At 32.5% G+C, this 20,990-nt stretch overlaps 1 pseudogene; it reads right to left on the bottom strand.

Moving 5' to 3' along the window:
• LOC149541093 (uncharacterized) overlaps window positions 1–20,990 on the bottom strand; it is a 158,906-nt pseudogene that overhangs the window by 41,700 nt on the left and 96,216 nt on the right.

Here is a 20,990-nt window from a genome sequence, read left to right as displayed (position 1 = left end):
TCAACCTATGATACTAAAGCCATTTTGTCTAGACTTTCTTCTTTAATAGCCACAAATCCTATTTCATCATCACTAGCACTTACTGCTTGTTCATCAAATTCATCTTCTTCATTGACGTATAAAAATCTCTATCTCTTCTAGGTTTTAACTTTCCCCTATAATTTTTCTCTCTTTTAGGACACTTTGATGTATAATGACCAAACTCATTACAAGTCCAACATTTACAGATTTTCTTACCATCTTTTTCTCCTTTTACTAGAAGAGATACTCCTTCTTCTATCTTTTTGTCTTCGTTAGATTTTCCATTGCTAGAAAAATTTCCTCTAGCATTTGTGTTCCTTAACAAATTAAGTTGAATGTTTAGGGAACTAAAAGTTGTCTCTATTCTAGACAATTCTCCAGACTATCTAAGCTCATTCTCAACTACTTCATGTCTCCCAAGTAATGTTTGCTTAGTGAAATATTTGGTAGAAGGGATTAACAATTGTATCATTTGGAATACTAGCTTAAATGGTGGTGTTAATTTCTTCAATATTTTCTGGACCACTAATCATCAACAACAATTTTTGATATTCTACCTACATATGTTCTCATATATTCATCTTCCATAATTTTAGCATCTTGAAATGCACAAATCCAATTTTGTAACCTCATATTCTTAGAATGTTCATCACCTTCAAAGATAATTTCCAAAGCTTTCCAAATCTTATGAGAAGTATCAAGTTTTTTTACCTAGTTGTACTCTACTTTAGGAAGTGTAGACAATAGTGCTTCTCTAGCTCTCATATTGCACATGAAAAGCTCTCTTTGATCGTTGATACAAGTTTACAGCTTATCTTCAGCAACAATTGACTTTTTTGTTTTTGTCAAGAGTCAATATCCTAGACCCATATGTTTACAATTAGCTAATGAAGATATATAATTGTTTTCATTAATGGAAACACATGATGTACATGCTTGTAGTAAACCTCAGAAATAAAGATACTTAGATTTTGGTACCTAGAAAATTGTCTAAGTATGAAATTGGTTTACAAGAGTGTATTATTTTGTATATAACTTGTTATTGACATCATATGATGACTAATGAGGTTAGATGGAGGAAGAATAAAATATGTTGGACATGTGGCTAACATCATGTGGAAGAATACTAACTCTAACACTTGTTATTCAAGTTTAAGTGAATGTAGTTCTATGAGTATTAGACAAGAACCGAGAGAAATTTTTAAAGTATAACTTGTTTGTATGATGTTATTTTTGGAAGAGAGGTTAGATTGAGATATTATATATATTGAGGATTATGTGCACAACCTCAAGCATTAGTTTGGATTGTATAGATAAAAGATATTCAAGATTTACCAAACATCAGAATTGAAGATAATGGAATTATTTTGTTTACAAATTAATTACTTGACCAATTAGAGATGACATCCTAGATGTTTACTCTAATTTGAAAAAAATTATTTTGGTCTTAGCCAACCCAAAAAAAAATGTGAAAAGTCATTGTATTTTTGCAAAGACATCTTGCAAAATTATTTAGGAGAAGTTGTGATGTGAATATGAATGTGAACTTTTGTATCTCATGAAGCAAAGTTTTTGATAACCTAATTTTGTGATCTGAGATTGAGTTGAGGTCAAAGATAATTTGTAAATAAGTTGAAGCATCCTTACTTCTATATTAGAGGAACTTAAAGACTATTTACTTGTTTGAGAAGTGAGTTCATCTTGTAATTGGAATTGCATGTTTGGGTGGTGATCTCTTCTTGCATACTTTTGTACTACAACTCCTAATAGGGATTCAAAGTCTCCTAATAGGAACTCTTATGTACTAAATGTGGTTTATAGACTCCTAAAATGGTCCATCCTCTAAAAAGGAACATATATATCAGTATATCTTTGTGGGCATCATTCCCATCAAGGTTTTCCCTTGGACATGGTTTCCCTAGTTAAAAAAATATGGTGTTATGAGTTCTCTTTGTGCATGGTTATTGCTATTGTTTAGAATTAGTTGTTTTCTTTGTTATACATGGTTTAAAGTAATTAATTATATCCAGATGGTAGCAAAAGTTTGTAAATTATTGATTCAACCCCCCATCCCCCCCTCTCAGTAATTGCTATCTCTAACAATTAGTATTAGAGAACATTTACTTAGAAAAGGATTAATAGCTTGAGAAAGATCCCTATGGATATGGAATAGTTAATGAAGAACCTTGAAGACATACTTAAAGAAATTGATCTCCTTACTAAAGAAAGAGATGATTTGAGAGGTAGATATGAAGACTCCAAAGTATATGTTGGACAATTAAAAGACAAGATTGAACATCTCAAATCTAAGCCTAAAACTACTAAATCTAAAGTTGATGATGATGGATATTCTCAGTAGAAAAAAAAGAACAAGATCTTGAAGCATGAATTGAAGATTACCAATCTAAAGTTGAGCTTGAAGAGTGATCCTAGTAAAGTTGAATTTGATTTGAAGACTAAAAATTTAGATCTTAGAGCCAATCTAGAAAATATGACATCTGAGCTTGAAGCATTAAAAGAAGTGTTAGAAATAAGAATTACTTAGAGGGAGGGGTGTGGGGGGGTGGTGGATTAGTAATCTATAAACTTTAGCCACCAATTGGATATTATTTCTTACTTTAAACCATACATAACAAAGTAATAAAGTAATGTTGAACAATAATAGTAACCATGCACAAAGATAACTCATAATACCATATCTTGTTAACTAGAGAAATCAAAGCCAAGGGAAAACCCCACTAGGAATGATACCCACTAGATAATATACTGATATATAAGTTCCTTGTTAGAGGATGGACCTTGTTAGGAGTTTATGAGAAAATTAAGTATAGAGAGTCCTTGTTAGGAGATCCCAACCCTATTAAGAGTTGTGCCAACCCTGTTAGGAGTTATAATATAGTAGATACAAGACGAGCCCACTGCCCAAACACTGACTTCCAATTACAAGAAGAGCTCACTGCCCAAACAAGTAATCAAACTTTTGGAATATAAATTCTTTCTCAATTCAATCTAAGATCACAAAGTAGCTTCACAAACTTCGTATATATCTCTTTCACAATAAGTTCTAATATCACAATACTCACACAAATTACATCACAATTCCACTTCTCATCGTAAGATGTCCTTCGCATAAATACCATGCCTTTACACAAATTGCTACTAGGTTGGATAAGACCACAATACATTTTTCCAACTTAGAGTAAACATCTAGGATGTCAACCCTAATTCTAAAACTATTTATTTTGTAAACAAAATAATTCCTTTCCTTTAATTTTGCTATCCTATTACATTGGTAAAACACAAATATCTCTTTTCTATATAGTCCATATTGACTTCTAAGGTTCTAAATGTCATCATCAACATGTATACCAACTCCATCTAACTTTGCTAGTCATAATATGATGTCAGCAACAAGTTACAAATATTTTTATTTTTGAGGTTTCCTATAAGCATGTATATCATGTGTTGCCATAAATGACAATAATTACATATCCTCATTAGCCAATTTTCAACAATCTCCCCCTTTGGAATTGATGGCCAAAAAGTAGGGAAATTTGGCTAAGTATCAAAAACATAAAATAAATAACATATTAATATTACATCTATTACAATTTGTTCATTTTACACATGCTTCTCCTTACAATATGATTTTATACTTTACTCTTTACTTGATTTACAATTTTCTTATGTACTTCTCTCCTTTTGACATCAATGAAAAATTTTAAAATTTCAAAAACTATCCATTTCCTATCAAAATCTATATTCTTCTGCATTAGGTTGGTAGTATCTTCATGCAATCATCAAATTTTACTTTCAAATTGTCCATATCTTTTGTCCACATATCTTTGGCAGTTTTAGTAGAGGTGAGAATTGCACATAAGGCATATGATACAATCTCAACTCCATTAAGGTTAGAATATAAAAATTTAGAATAAGTGTCCTTGGCCTTGACACATTCCTCCAACTATTTCTTAACAAAAGATATTTTCAGAGCAATAGACTCTCTTAATCTGATGCTCTCTTCAAATTTTGTTCCTTCCAAAGTTCCAATTTCCTAATATCACTCTGAATACTAGCCACCTGTCCTTCAAAATCATGAATTTTACTAGCAGGATGCTATAATTGGATAGATAGATCTTCTAGCTCACTCATTTTTCCTCCAATCTAACTATCAATATCCTTAGTCAATTTATAAGATAGGGTACACTTAATGTACAATATCTTACCATCCTATTGACACTTTTGAATTTCCTTGATACAAGTATCAAGATTTATCAAATCATTCTTAATATTTTGACAAATGGTGCTAAACAAGTTATCATTGTGTGAGATTTGTGCCAATGATTTTGAAACATTCAACAAATTTGTGAATTCTTTATCAAAGGACTTTAGCATTGTCTATGCCCTTTGTTCTAGATTTTCCTCTATGTGCTACATTGCCAAAGTACTATGTAATTTTTTAGTAACCTCCATCAAGGTTCTTTGTAGGCTCTTCACTATCTTGTTCTTCTAAATAAGTGTTGAAAAATATGAGATCAAGTCAGTTTGATCATCATCATTAGTTGTCAGGCTAGAAAGTGAAAGTAGAGTAGATGAACTAAAAGGTTTAGTGTCATCTTCCTTTTCTTATTTCTAGTTGCCTCTTTGACTCTTTTTTCTTCTTCCTCTTTCTCTTCCCATTCCTTTCTTTCTTTTCATTATTCTCTTCCTCTTCTAATCTCTTCTTCTCATCTTATTCTATTTTCCTTTTCATTTCTTCTTCAACTACTCTTTTCTTTTCTTCCTTTACTTTCCTTTTCATCTCATCTTCAAGCAATTTTTGCTTGGCCTCTTCTATTTTCTTTTTCTATTCTTCTAGTAACCTTTTCTCCTCTTCAATTTGTATCAGTTGTTCTTCAATATCCTCAGTATGAGGTTCATTCTATTCAAAAACTTCAAATGAATTTGTATCATCAATGTTAATGGCAACATTAGTCTAATCTATCTACATTATGTCACCACTCATTGACATTTTTGAGGTTTTGGGTGCTGGTGAAGATGTTTCCTTGGAATCTATTATCATTTGACTTATGGTTGCCACAATTTCACTTCTTATCTTATGTTTCTCACCCATCATAAACATAAATGGTCTTACCTTGTTTCTTAAGTAAGGTGCTAGATTGTTCAAAAATCTCTTAACTTCTTCTTCGTCATTAGTCTTGCATATTGTTTTTAACATAGACTTCCAAAGTTCTATGTCCTCTTCTCTAGTTGGTGCCTTCTTTTTAATAAGTCTATCATAGACCTTTTGGTTTACCATGCCTTTAATATCCTTGAGTTTCAGATTATTAGCTATAATGTATCGCATGGTAGAGATATCAATCTAATCTTTCCCAAAATTATTATACAAATAATAAAATTTGTTCATCTACACAAAGTTTACTTCATTAGGAATAGCTTAGTTTATCTTCTTTATCTTTGGCTTCCAAGGTTGCCGAGCTTTTCCTACTGACTGCTTTGAAGTTGTTATCTTTTTTGTCTATTTAATTTAATTTTCTTGTTCTTCTTCTTCACTAGACTCAACAATTTTCAACAATGTATTTTGTCTCTTTCCTAGTATAGTAGCTTGTTGCTTGACCCTTTTAGTCTTTGTGGTCATAGCTTCCACTAATCTCTTAGATTTTCTCTTTGGCTTACTTGGATGAACATCAGATATTGCTGCATAAGGAATGCTTTGTTCCAAAGATGTCTCTACAATAAATACTAACAAAGGTTGCACATTTAATATACCTTACTTCAGGGTTTTGTTGACTTCTTGTGACTCACTCTTAGTCATACTAGCCTTTGATAAGGCTTTATTCATTATATTTTCTATCTTCTTTTGAGATTCTTTCTCCAAGAATGTTTGCTAACCTAATTGGGTAATCTTGTCATATGTTCCAAGTCTATATCAACTTGGTCCTTCTCTAATTTCAACAATAAATCAATCTATCCAACTATTGTTTCATCACTTAATTCATAACCTAAGGGATCAAGAAATTTTTCTCGAGGTTTTATTGCTTGAATATAGGTAAAATATGTATCAACAACCCAAATATCTTCCTTAAATTTGTCTACAAATGTAGGTTTAATTCTAAATCTTTTTCTCATTTCATTATGAAATGTCTTCATTATCAAGTTCCCACTATCCAATATCTTATCTAGTGGATGTCCTCTGCATACTTCTGTAATCTTCCCCATTGTACATCTATCATTGCTCATAATCTTTGTGACTAAAAAATATGGAAATATTTTAAGCACATGAAAGAATATGTGATTAATTAGTGACTAATATCTAAACACACCATTCTTAGTCCTTATGATCTTTTCTAGGTTCTCAAGAAGTTGCATTCAGACTATTTCACTAATATAAACTTGTTACCTCTCAACACATATCTTGTAGGTTGCATAGATGAATCTAGCTGACAGTTCATAAATCTTTAAACTTGCACATAAGGAGTAGGCAATGATTCTACTTAGGAATCTTACATCATCTTGTTTAATGGTGTTTATCACCATGGCTTTTCCATTATAGACTACATTGGTATAACTCTCAACTTTCTTCTTAACCATTTTCTTGCCTATAGCTATACTTCCTTGTTTACTAAGACCATTTACAACATGAATAAGGTAGGTTGAAATATCAACTACACTATCCTCCATCCATAGTTTTCCATCATGTATTCTATTAGTATGATTTGTGTCCACTCATCTGTGTTCAATTCTTGGTAGAAATGATATTTGAACAGGTCTAGTTCCTTCAAGTGTTCAAATATAGGCTTCATAGTCATATTTTGATTAAAGACCAATTCCATATCCTTGTTCATATAATCACTCACAATAGATTCAAACTTGTTGATAAGATAATTTCCTACATATTCCAAATAAACTACATTGTTCAATGTAATGGATAATGTTGAATTAGGGTTTCCTTCTATGGGTTTCATAGAAAGAACCTTCACCTTAGGTTTGTCCTCATTCTCAACTTTATGAACTACAAACATATCCACGATTCTAACAAATATAAACTTTTATCAAATAGATTTAGTGAATAAACAATAAAATACCTCTTTCAAAAAATAGGGTTTTTTTTGAAATCTCCTTAATAAGTCTCTTTTGAGTGCTCTTTGCTTTAGATGTAATTGCAATGAATTATTAATCAAGTATTTACTACATTTTATTCTTCCAACTTGAAGTTGCATTAATTGTGTACTTTATAAACATGAAAAATCTATCAACTACATTTTGTAATCAAATATCTACTCAAGATCTTCTATACGATCTTCAAATGTTACTCGAGGTTTTACATAGCTTCCTTTCATCATGGAAAAGCTCCACAAAGCTTCACTCCATGAAATTCTTAGTAAAAACATAGATTTCATGTTCTACTATAGAATTGACTTTTTTTGTAATAATAGTAATTCTTAACTCCTTTGTAACTAGTTTAGATAAGCTCCAAATTACAAGTGATCTTAGATATAGTCTAAACTTATCTTGATACACCTTTTCCCAACTTTTCTACCCATACTTTGATCTGAGTGAAGTTACAAATTCTAGTGCTACGAACAAGCTTAATTCGACTTAGTTGAATCAAACTCAGTAGCTAAGTTTGATCTTCCTATCTCATCATCTTCTAGATTTTATTTAGAGATGTCTAATCATTTTAGAAATACCTCATTGAGTTCTTCTCGAAGTTCACTAACTACATTTCTTTGTTCCTCATTGTCTTTGTTAGTTCTTGAGTTCCTTTCATGGTTCCTTCTATCACTTCTGACATTCATTTCATCATTCCTTCTCTTTCCAAAGTTTCTTTCATTGTTCCTTCTATCTCCATAGTTTTTGTCCATTCTATAATACTTTTTTATATGTCTAAAGTTTTTGCATAATTGACAAATTGGTGTTCTGCTTCTAGGATTCTACTTATCATTAGTTGCATGACAATTCTGAGCTATGTGTCCAAAGTTATTACACTTATAACACACAATCTGTCTTCTTTCTTCATAAGGTCTTCCTTTTCTTGATGTTTTTTCATTAGATCTTCTTCTATATATAGGGTTAGTGTTTCTAGACATTCTACTTTTCCTTTTATCATTATCATACTTAGGTTTCCTACAATCAATTTCTTTATGACCCATACCATGAAAATTATGACAATAAAAATTCTTAGCATGATTAAATGACTTATTTGTACAATCTCTTTCCATGTGACCTATTTCATTACATGAAAAACACTTACCTCTATATTCATACCTGGTTTCCTTAGGAGATTCCACTTGCTTTGGTTCATCCAATATTTCAACTTTCTTATCTTGTTCAACTTCTTTAGGTTTATTAGAAGATTGACTATATTCAATCTTATCATCAGATTTTTCTTTTTCTTTTAGATATTATCTAATCTCAATTTTTTTTTTAGACATGTTACATAGATAACCAAGACTGTTCTTATCATAAGTAGGTCTCTGTATTGACATTGAATCATCAAGCTTTTCTCTGCTAGAATAAAGCTTCTCAATTTGTTGCTTGCACTGAGTTAATTCACCTTTCACAATAGTATTGTATTTTTGAAGTTCTTCATGATCTTCTTTCAATGTTTCAAATTCAGATGTCTTCTTTGCCAAAATTTCTATAAGATCTATATTCTTAGTTTTCAAATCAAATTCAACTTTTCTAAGACCATTCATCAAAGTTGACTTCAGATTCATAATCTTCAATTCATTCTTCAAGACCTTGTACTTTGTCTTCAGTTTTGAATAATCATCATTACTAGTTTTAGATTCAATAAATCCATGCTTGGATTTCATATGTTTAATCTTTTCTTTCAATTGTCTAATGTATACTTTGGAGTCTTCATATCTTTCCTTTAGCTTATCTCTTTCTTCTGTAAGTTGATCAATTTATTCAAGTGACTCTTCAAGGGTTTTCATCAACTATTCCATATTCATAGGGATCTTACTCAAGTTGTTAAGCCTCTTTTGAGTAACTACACTCTGATACCAATTGTTAGAAATATAAATTACTGGGGGGGGGGGGTGAATTAGTAATATAGAATCATTAGTTGCCAACACAATACTATTTCTTACTTTAAATCATACATAAAAAAGTAATAAAACAATGTTGAATAGTAATAGTAACCATGCACAAAGATAACTCATAACACCATATTTTGTTAACTAGGGAATCCTTGGCCAAGGGAAAACCTCGATGGGGATGATACCCACTAGATAATATATTGATATATAAGTTCCTTGTTAGAGGATGGACATAGTTAGGAGTCTATGAGAAAATTCAGTATAGAGAGTCCCTATTAGGAGACTTTGAATCCCTATTAGGAGATTCTAACCCTATTAGGAGTTGTCCCAACCTTGTTAGGAGTTGTAGTATAGTAGATGCAAGATGAGCCCACTTCCCAAACACACACTTCCAATTACAAGAAGAGCTTACTACCTAAACAAGTAATTAGACTTCTAGAATATAGGTTTTTTCTTAGTTCGATCTTGGATCACAAAATAGCTTAACAAACTTCATATATATCACTTTCACAGTAAGTTTGCATATCACAATACTAGCACAACTTACGTCACAATTCCACTTCTCATCACAAGATGTCCTTTTCATGAATACCATGCCTTTACAAATTTTTTTTCTAGGTCAGCTAAGTCCACAATACACTTTTCCAACTTAGAGTAAACATCTAGGATGTCGACCCTAATTGGACAAGTAATTATTTTGTAAACAAAATAATTCTTTTCCTTTATTTCTGATGTCCTGTTACAATGGTAAAACATGAATATCTCTTTTTTCTATATAGTCCATACTAACTTCCAAGGTTATAAACATTATCATCAACATGTATACTAACTCCTTCTAACTTTTCTAGTCATAATATGATGTCAGCAATAAGTTACAAACAAAACAATACACTGTTGTATACCAAATTCATACTTAAACAATTTTTTGTGTACCAAAAGCAAATTATCTTTATTTTTGAGGTTTCCTATAACCATGTGCATCATGTGTTGCCATAGATGACAATAATTACATATCCTCATTAGCCAATTGTCAACAAGAATATCATAAAGAACTTTAAAAGTATAACACTATTGTGAAAGGAGAATTGACTTAAAGAAAAGTACATCTTAAAAAACTTTATTCTAGTAGAGAAAATTTTGATGATTCAATGTCAATACAGAGACCTACATATGATAAGATTATTCTTGGTTATCTATTTAACATATCTACAAAGAAACATGAAAATATATTAGATTTGAAAGAAAAAGAAAAATCTGATGATAAGATTGAGTCCAGTCAATCTTCTGATAAACCTAAAGTTGTACAAGATAAGGAAGCTGAGAAATTGGATAAACCAAAGCAAGTTGAATCTTCTAAGTAAACTACATATGAATTTAGAGGTAAGTATTTTTCATGTAATTAAATAGGTCATATGAAAATAAATTGTACAAAAAGTTCATTTAATCATGTTACACATTTTTATTGTCATAATTGTCATGGTATGGGTCATAAAGAAATTGATTGTAAGAAACCTAAATATGATAATGACAAAAGTAATAGTAGAATTTTTAGCAATACTAACCCTATAGATAGAAGAAGATCTAATGTAAGGACATTAAGAGAAGGTAGACCTTATGAAGAAAGAAGGAAGATCATGTGTTATAAGTGTAACAACTTTGGACACATAGCCTAGAATTGTCATGCACCCATTGATCAATAGAATCCTAGAAGAAAAACCCCAGTATGTCAATTATGCAACAACCTTGGACATAAAACAAGGTATTATAGAATGGACATAAATTTGGGTAATAGAAGAAACAATGGAAGAAATTTCGAGAATAGAAGGAATGATGGACAAAACTTCAGAAATGATAGAAGGAACCATGAAAGGAACTTAGAAACTAGAAAAGATAATGAAGATCAAAGAAATGTAGTCAATGAACTTCAAGAAGAACTTAATGAGGCATTCATAAAAGGATTGAATATTTCTAAAGAAAAGTTAGATGATGCAAAGACAAGAAGATTGCAATTAGTAATTGAGTTTGATTCAACCATGTTGAATTAAGCTTATTCATAGTATTGGAATTTGAAACTTCATTTAGAGATTGAGATATGAGTAGAGAGGATAGGAAATGGTGTATTGAGATGAGTTTATACTATAGCTAAGCTTTCTTATAATTTGGAGCTTATCAGAACAAGTTACTAAGGAATTAAGATTTACTATTTTAATAGAGAAAGTGTATTCAATAGGAAAAGATGAAAACTATGTTACTACAAAAAATTTCATGGAGTGAAGTTTTGTTGAGTATTATGATGATGAAAGGAATCTATGGTAAACCTTAGGTAGAAGATTAGAAAAATATTTTGAGCATGTATTTGATTTTAGAATAAAATTGATAGCTTTTTTGCATTTGTAAAGTATGCAATTAATGCAAGTTTGAATTGAATGAATAAATTGGATTACAAACTTGATTACCACCACATTTCAATCACATTAGAAGCATAGAACACTTAGAAGTGACTTGAAAAGGAAATTTTGAGCAAAACCCTATTTTGGAAAGAAGTATTTTATCATTTCTTCGTACAAAATTTCTTTGATAAAGTTTATATTTGATAAGATCATGGATATTTCAGTCATTCATAATGTTGAGAATGAGGAGAGACCAAAATTAAAAGTTTTCTTTGTGAAACCCATAGAAGGAAGCCCTAATTTAACCTTTACTATTACTTTGAACAATGTAGTGTATCTGGAAGACATAGGAAGTTATCTTAATAGAAAGTTTGAAACTATTGGGAGTGAGTATATGAACAAAGATATGGAAATTGTCTTTAACCATGATATGTCAGTAAAGCCCAAATTTGAACACTTGAGAGAACTAGACCTATTCAAATACCACTTCTACTAAGAATTGGACAATAAAGAATGGACTCGGATCATACTAAGTAGAATTCATGATGGAAAGTTGTGGATGGAAGATAATGTAGTTGACATTTCTGCTGACCTTATTCATGAGGTAACTAGTCTTAGAAAACAAGACAGTGTACCTATAGGTAAGAAACTAGTTAACAAGAAGGTTGAGAGCTATACTAAGGCATTTTATCATGGCAAGGCCATGGTGATAAACACCATTAAACAAGATGATGTAAGATTCCTAAGTAGAATCATTACCTATTCTATTTGTGCAAGTTCTAAAACTAATGAATTATCAACATGATTCATCTATGTAGCCTATAAGATTTGTGTTGAGAAAGACCAAGTTAACCTAAGTGAAATCTTGAGATTCCACTCATTGATCAATCACATATTCTTTCATGTACTTAAGAGATTTCCATAATTATTTGTTACTGAGAATATGTTTAGTGAGAGATGTACCATGGAAAATATTATAGATGTATGTAGAAGACATCTAGTAGATAAAATCTTGGACAACAAAAATTTAATCATGAAACCATTTCAAATTGAGATGAAACAAAGATTCAGAATTGCACCTACAATTATAGATAGATTCAAAGATGATATATGTTTTATGGTAGATATAGATTTAACTCATATTCAAGCAATAGACCCTTAGGAAACATTCCTTGATCCCTTAGATTACAAGTTAAGTGATGATGTATCAATTGGATATATTGATCTATTTTTAAACTTTGGAAAGGACCAAGCTAAGTATAGATTTGGAACTTATGAATAAATTACATAGTTAGCTTATCAAGAATCCTTGGAGAAAGCTTCTCACAAGAAGATTGAGACAATAATGAAGAAAGCCTCTAACTGAGGCTAGTATGATAGAAAGGGAGTCACAGGTAGTTAGGTATGTTGGAGTTGATGAAAGCCAACTCCAAAGATGCCCAAGATCACCTACATGCAAAAACTTGTCAAAGAGAAGCCAATGAGAGGAAGAGCATGGAGCAAGGGAAAAACCCTAAATGGACATGAGAGACCACATATGCAAACACAAGAAGAATATGTATTTACAATAAGAAGTGATGTTGTGATACAATGAGGGAGCCTGCTTATAAAGAGCTCCAAGAATCTTCTAGAACAAGCTGAAAGATGCTAGGAGATAAGTGTGACAACTAAGCATACATCTACTTGAGGTGGAAAGTCCCTGAACAATGTGAGAGGATAAGTATGACTTAGGAGAGAACAAACTCTCATATTGTCAACAACTTATAACAAACTCCTAGGCTACAACTAATAAATAAATGCATTTACCTAAGTAAGCTTAAGTAAATAGAATAAATAATTAGTAAATTAATTATTTACTCTAACACCCCACCTTAAGTGCAACTTAGGGAAATGCCTTAAGCTCACAAAACTAAGATGAAATGCAGAATGGGTCCCAACAACGAGGCCATTTTAGGTACCCATGAACAATGCAAAGAAAAGATGCAACCTCTGTAAATCAAGAAAAGAGAGAAAACCACGTGGGAAAAACCCTCCCCCAAAAAGAGGTAACCTAGTGAAGAACTGAAGAAGTCTCCAACTAGGGAAATGTTCCCTAAAATAGGAACAAGGAGTGATCATGAAGAAGCATCACTAAAGCATGAAGAGCCACAAATCTACTAAACCACTGATCTAAAAAACCTATGGGGAACAAGAAGGCATGAACCAAGCATGTCTATATGGTAGATGATCCATCTCACCAAAATGCATAGGTAGCCAGCCACTGCAATCGCCTTGTACATAGGATCAACCACTGAATACATAGTTCACACTAATGAACCACATATGCATTACAACAACAGAATAACCCCCCCTTAATGTAGATGAAGTGTGATGACAAGCAACTGAGAAGGTGGGCCGAAGTCTCCAGCAGACGAACTAAGAACGACGAGAGAGGGAAAGAGGTACAGACACCTATAAAGACACGGTCAAACTGACTCTGCATGGGCTAATATTTTGGAAGGGACACTCACTTGAAAAAGGGAGAATTCCTAAAATAGCAAACAACTATCCCCCCCATGGTGTTTTATGAAAATAGTGCATGTACAACTGACTCAAAATAATGTTCATGATCCTCAGAATGCAAAAGTGGCACTTTATCTTAGTGCGATACAAAAGTGCTTCAAAATGATAGCTACAATGATCAAAATGGAAAATAAGTTGATACAAAAGAAAGTACAGCCTAAAACAAAGGAAACCATGCCAGGAAAATGATCTTCGAGCCTAAAACATTCAAGATATCCACCATATAGAAAAAATTCCAAAACTATGATAGAAAGAGCATGGGCCAAAAACTGAAGGAAATGATAGCATTTTTGAAAAGGTGATAGAACCAGCTTTCCAAAAATATAAAGTTTTCAAAAAATAGGCATGGGAAACAAAAGATATGCTTATCAGAGTCAAAAAAGGACTTCAAACTTTGACTAAAAAAATAGGCAATTAAAAGGATCAAAACCTAAAAATACTTAACTAATGTCTCCGTCTCAGAACTAGCTTTTTGACACTTCTTTCAGATTAGAAAAATACCTCTGTATGCTCAAGTTATGGCCAAAAAACCACAAGTAGCTCCAAAATAGAATCAAGAGAGGTGCATGCAAGGTCTGATGATGCAAGCACTGACGTCAGAAAGTCACGACATTAAAATTTGATGGCCACATGGCTATCGCCACAAAAAAAGAGGCCACATGGTAGTATGGTAGGGGCCATGTAGCAAGGTTCCATGTGGCACCCATGCCACATGTCAGTCATTGAGACGCCGACTGTTTTGAATAACCACTGCTGACTATGCAAAAAATGTTGACGTGGCACCAACTGTTCAAAAATGCCAACTGTTGCTAACTATATCATTGAGTGGGTGGGCTGACAGGGAGGCAACCATGGAGTGGAGACTTCCAGAGGAGCACCGGTGGAGGTGGCCATAGTGGCAGAGCTGAGCGACGTCGCTAGCATCAAAAACACTATCAGAGCGATGCAAAAAGTGGAGGAGGTTGCTGGCACTGGTAGAGCAGTGTAGAAGGATTTCAGAGGGCAGGGGGCTAGAGGCAAAGGAGCTACAGACAGTGTTGGAAAGGCTGGGCGGGGGTGGCCCTACAGTGGCCACTGGGTGGTGTTGCGACGACGCACGCTGTGAGGATTTTTTTTTTAATTTTCCTACAAAAAAATTGTCCATACAGTCCGTATGGCCCTATAGGGCTAAAAAAAATTCCAGACCTTTGTCTCCAAAAACAAAATTTTTTATATGAATCCTAACTGCAAATGACCTTCCAAATCTAATGGTGATGTCCGTTTGGGACCAATGTGCTCTGAAAAATTGCTGATCCCCTGATTTGAAGAAAAAATGCACAAACAAACTAGGGTTTGTGACTTCAAATCACGGCTTCAAAAATCCTTCAACGAATCTGCAGCAGGAAGTCTCTGATACCATGTTGGAGTTGATGAAAGCCAACTCTGAAGATACCCAAGATCACCTGCATGCAAAAATCTATCAAAGAGAAGCCAAGGAGAGGAAGAGCATGGAGCAAGGGAGAAACCCGAAATGGACATGAGAGACCGCATATGCAAATACAAGAAGAATTTGTATTTATAATAAGAAGTGATGTTGTGATACAATGAGGGAGCCTGCTTATAAAGAGCTCTAGGAATCTTCTAGAACAAGCTAGAAGATGCTAGGAGATAAGTGTGACAACTAAGCATACATCCGCTTGAGGTGGAAATTCCTCGAACAATGTGAGAGGATAATTATGACTTAGGAGAGAACAAACTCCTATATTGTCAACAACTTATAACGAACTCCTAGGCTACAACTAATAAATAAATGCATTTATCCAAGTAAGCTTAAGTAAATAGAATAAATAATTAGTAAATTAATTATGTACTCTAACAAGGTAGACTATGAAACAAGGAATAATGTATGTGCAACCATTATTTTTTGGGAAACCATTAGGCGTGTCAATTATAGAGGCTCCTACAAAATAGAACATCTAAGTGAGTGGAAGAGGAAATTAGGAAGATTAGTAGAAGCTATGACTACCAAGACTAAGAGAGTCAAACAATGGGCTTCTAGTCTAGGGAAAAGACAAAAGACATTGTTGACAATTGTGGGATCTAGTGATGAAGAGGAAGAAGAAGAACATGAAGTAAAATAGGTAGAAAAAGTTACTACTTCTAAATAGCCAGTAGGGAAAGCAAGGAAACCATGGAAGCTAAAGATTGAGAAGATTAACTTAGCTATTGAAAATGAAGGAAACTTTTCTCAGATGAACAAATTCTATGACTTGTATAATGATATTTAGAAAGATCATATATCATAAAGCACTAGCTTAGGAAGAGGATATGGAACTTTGGAAGTCTATGTTTAGGACTATATGTAAAATAGATGATGAGGAAGAAGTTAATAAATTATTAAACAAGTTGGCACCTTACTTGAGAAATGAGATGAGGCCATTCCTATTTATGGTAGGTGAGAAGAATATAATAAGGAGTGAAACAATTATAGGTATTAATAAGATGATGATAGAGTCAAAGGAAAAACATACTTTAGCACCTAAGACTTTGGAAGTGTCAGTAAGTGGTGACACTATGTAGATTGACCAGACCAATGTTACTATCAACATTGATGACACTAACCCTTTTGAAAGTTTCAATCATCTTGAGTCTCATGGAGAAGTTATTCAAGATTACTAGAAATTGATTGAAGAAGAGAAGAGGAAATTAGAGGCAGAAAAGAGAAAAATTGAAGAAGCCAAGAAGAAATTTCTTGATGAAGAAAAGAAAAAGAGAGTGGAGGAAGAAGAAAGGAAAAAGAGAGTAGAGGAAGAAGAAAGGAAGAAGAGAGAAGAGGAAGAAAAGAAGAAGAAAGAAGAGGAAGAAGAAAATAAAAAGAAGGAAAGAAAAGAAAAGGAGGAGAAAGAAAAATAAGAGAGAAGAGCTAAGGAGGCAATAGGGAAGAAGCAAGAGGAAGATGAGACTAAAACATCTAGTTTATCTACTCCACTTTTGCTTGCTAGCCTAACAGGTGATCAAACTGACTTGATCTCATCTCTGACAAAACTAATTGAGAAGAACAGAAAGGTAAAAAGCTTAAAAAGGACCTTAATGAAGGTAACTAAGAGATAACATAGTAGTTTGGCAGTCTAGCATATAGAGGTAGATACCAAACAATGAGCACAAGCAGTGTTAAAATCTTTTGATGAGGAATTTATAAATTTGTTGAATGTTGCAGAGTCTAAGGCCCAAATTTATCATGATGATAATCTATTTAGCACCATTTTTTAGAATATCAAGAATTATTTTTTGAGTCTTGATACTTGTATCAAGGAACTCCAGAGATGTCAAAAAAATGGAAAGGTGTTGTAGATTAAGTGTACTTTATCCTATAAGTTAACCAATGACATTGAAAACAATATTGAAGGAAAAATGAGTGAGCTAGAAGTTCTAACAAGTCACATAAAATAACCTTCTAGAAAATTTGATTACTTTGAAGGAGAATTGGTTGGTGTTTATAGTGATATCAAGAAATTGGAACTTAAGAAATAACCTTTTTTTGAAGAGATTACCAGAATTCAAAGAGTCTATTGCTCTGAAGATATTAGCTATTGAGAGACAATTAGAGAAATGTTTCAAAGCCAAGGACACCTATTCAAACTTCTTATACTTTGACCTCAATGTAGTTGAGGTTGCATCATATGCCCTATATGAAATTCTTACTTTTGCTGAAATAGCTAAGGACACATGGGAAAAAGGTTTGAACGGTCTAGACGCAAGTTTTAATGATTGCATGAAGAAATTATCAGCTTAAGGTAGGTGAACAAAGTGTTTAACAATAAATGAACAATATTTGACATTATTACCTTTTCCATTGATGTCAAAGGGCAAGAAGATGCATAAGAAAATTTTAAGTAAGGTAAGGTATGTAATCATATCAAAAGAGGGAGCATGTGTAAGATGGATTAGTTGTAATAGATGATTATTATAGTGATAATGTAATGTTTTGGACAAGTTTTTGATACTTAGCCAAATTTGACTATTTTATTGCCATCAATGCCAAAGGGGGAGATTTTTGACAATTTTTTAATGAAGATATGCAATTTTTATCATTAATGGAAACACATGATGTACATGCTTTTAGCAAACCTTGGAAATAAATATACTTAGCTTTTGGCACCTAGAAAATTGTCTAAGTATGGAATTAGTTTACCTCAATGTATTGTTTTGCATGTAACTTGTTATTAATGTCATATTATGACTAACAAGCTTACATGGAGGAAGAATAAAGTATGTTGGACATGTGGCTAAGGTCATGTGCAAGAATACTAACTCTAACACTTATTATTCAAGTTTTAGTGAATGTAGTTATGTGACTATCATACAAGAATAAAGAGCAATATTTAAAGTATAATTTGTTTATATGATGTTATTTCTAGAAGAGAGGTTAGATGGAAATATTATACATATTGATGATGATGTGTACAACCTTAGACATTAGTACAGATTGTATGGATAAAAGATATTCAAGATTTATCGAACATCAGAATTGAAGATAAAGGAATTATTTCTTTTACAAAATAATTACTTGACCAATTAGAGCCAACATCCTAGATTTTTACTCTAAGTTGGAAAAGTATATTTTGATCTTAGTCAACACAACAAAAATTTCTAAAAAGGGATGGTATTTATGCAAAGACATCTTGCAAAATTATTTGGAAGAAGTTGTGATGCAAATAGGAATGCAAACTTTTGTATCTCATGAAGAGAAGCTTTTGAGAACCTAATTTTGTGATCCAAGATCGAACTAAGGTCAGAGATAAGCTATAAGTAAGTTGAAGCAACCTTGGTTCTATATTAAAGGAACTAAAAGACTAATTACTTGTTTGAGTAGTGAGTTCATCTTGTAATTGGAACTACATGTTTGGGATGTGAGCTCTTCTTGCATACTTGTATACTAAAACTCCTAACAAGATTGGAATCTCCTAATAGGGATTCAAAGTCTCCTAATAGGGACTCTTGTGTACTGAATGTGGTTTATAGACTTGTAATAGTATATATCAGTATATCTTTGTGGGCATCATTCCCACTAGGGTTTTCCCTTGCCCAGGGTTTCCCTAGTTAACAAAATATGGTATTATGAGTTCTCTTTGTGCATGGTTACTTTTAGTGTTCAACATTACTTGTTTTCTTTCTTATGCATGGTTTAAAGTAATTAATAATATATAGTTGGTAGCAAAAGTTTTTAAATTATTGATTCACCCCCCCTCTCAGTGATTCCTATTTATAACACCATACAAAGCAAATGTGTCTTCATCTTTTCCTTCCAATTTTCATAACTTGTTCCGTCAAAATTTGGACTATCCTTTCTAAATATGCTAGCCATGGATCTTCCAAATTTGTTAAACTTTATCTTCAAGGACCTGATGCTCTAATACCAATTATTAGAAATAATAGTCCACCAAGATAACTGGGGGGGGGGGGGTGGGTCAATTAGTTATCCAATTAAAATATTTATGAATCTTAATTAATATTAACCATGTATCCAAAGTAAAAACCAACCATAACAAGATACATATGCAATTACACTAGATTTGTTAACTAAGGAAACCCTTGATATGAGGGAAAACCTCGGTGGGAATGATGGCCACAAAGATATACTGATATATATATTCCTTATTAGAGGATGGACCTTGTTAGGAGTCTATAAAGAAATTTAGTACATAATAGTCCATTTTAGGAGACTTTGAATCCTCTTTAGAAGATTTCAGCCATGTTAGAAGTTGTAGAAGGTAGAAGGACCTACTATCCAAATAGTTTCTCGGGCAAGACCGCTAAACTTCAACTATCCAATTGATCTCTCAACTATTCCTTGTAGAATAATTGTTTGTACTATGATTTTGTTGACAATTGGATAATAGGGATATGTAATTGTTGTCATTTATGGAAAAACATGATGTAAATTCTTACAAGAAAACTCAAAAATAAAGATACTTAGCTTTTGGTAATCAAAAAATTGTCTAAGTATGGAATTTGGTTTACAATAGTGAATTGTTTTGTTTACAACTTGTTGCTGACATCATCTTATGACTAGAAAATTTAGATGGAGATGGTATAAATGTTGGTGATGATGTGTATAACCTCAAAAGTTAGTATGGAATAGAGATATTCATGTTTTGATGAAATAGGACAGCGAAAGTGAAGGAAAGGATTATTTTATTTACAAAATAATTACTTGTCCAATTAGGGCTAACATCCTAGATACTTACTCTAAGTTGGAAAAGTGTATTGCAGCCTTAGCTAAACCAAAAAAAAATTTTGTAAAGGCATGGTATTTATGCAAAGGACATCTTGCAATAAGTAGTGTAGTAAGTGAGCAAGTTGTGAAAATATTGTGATGTGCGAACTTACTATTAAAGTAATATATGGAAAGTTTTGTACAAGCTATTTTATGATCCAAGATCGAGCTAAATATCAAAGATCAATTGAGGAAGAAGTTACAATCTTATTACTTTTTTTGGTAGTGGCCTCTTCTTGTAATTAGAAGTGCATGTTTGGGTAGTGGGCTCATCCTAAATTCTCTATACTACAACTCCTAACAGGGTTGGCATCTCCTAAAAATGATTCAAAGTCTCCTAACAAGGACTCCTTATACTAAATTTTTCCATTGACTCCTCACAGGGTCCATCCTCTAAAAAGGAACTTATATATCATTATATTATCTAGTGGGTATCATCCCTACCAAGGTTTTCCCTTGGCCAAGGTTTCCCTATTTAAGAAAGTATGGTGTTATGAGTTATCTTTGTGCATTGTTACTTAACCTATTCAACATTACTTTATTTCTTTGTTATGTATGGTTTAAAGTAAGAAATAATATCTAGTTGGTGACTAAATTTTGTATATTACTAATTCACCCCCCCCCTAGTAATCCCTATTTCTAATAATTGGTATTAGAGTACAATTACTTTGAAGAGGCTTAACAACTTGAGTAAGACCCCTATGGATATGGAAT

This window comes from Cupressus sempervirens, chromosome 9, assembly GCF_028749045.1.
Source record: "Cupressus sempervirens isolate cs-2001-9-10 chromosome 9, ASM2874904v1, whole genome shotgun sequence".
Lineage (NCBI taxonomy): Eukaryota > Viridiplantae > Streptophyta > Pinopsida > Cupressales > Cupressaceae > Cupressus > Cupressus sempervirens.
This window is presented reverse-complemented; position numbering and strand designations above follow the sequence as displayed.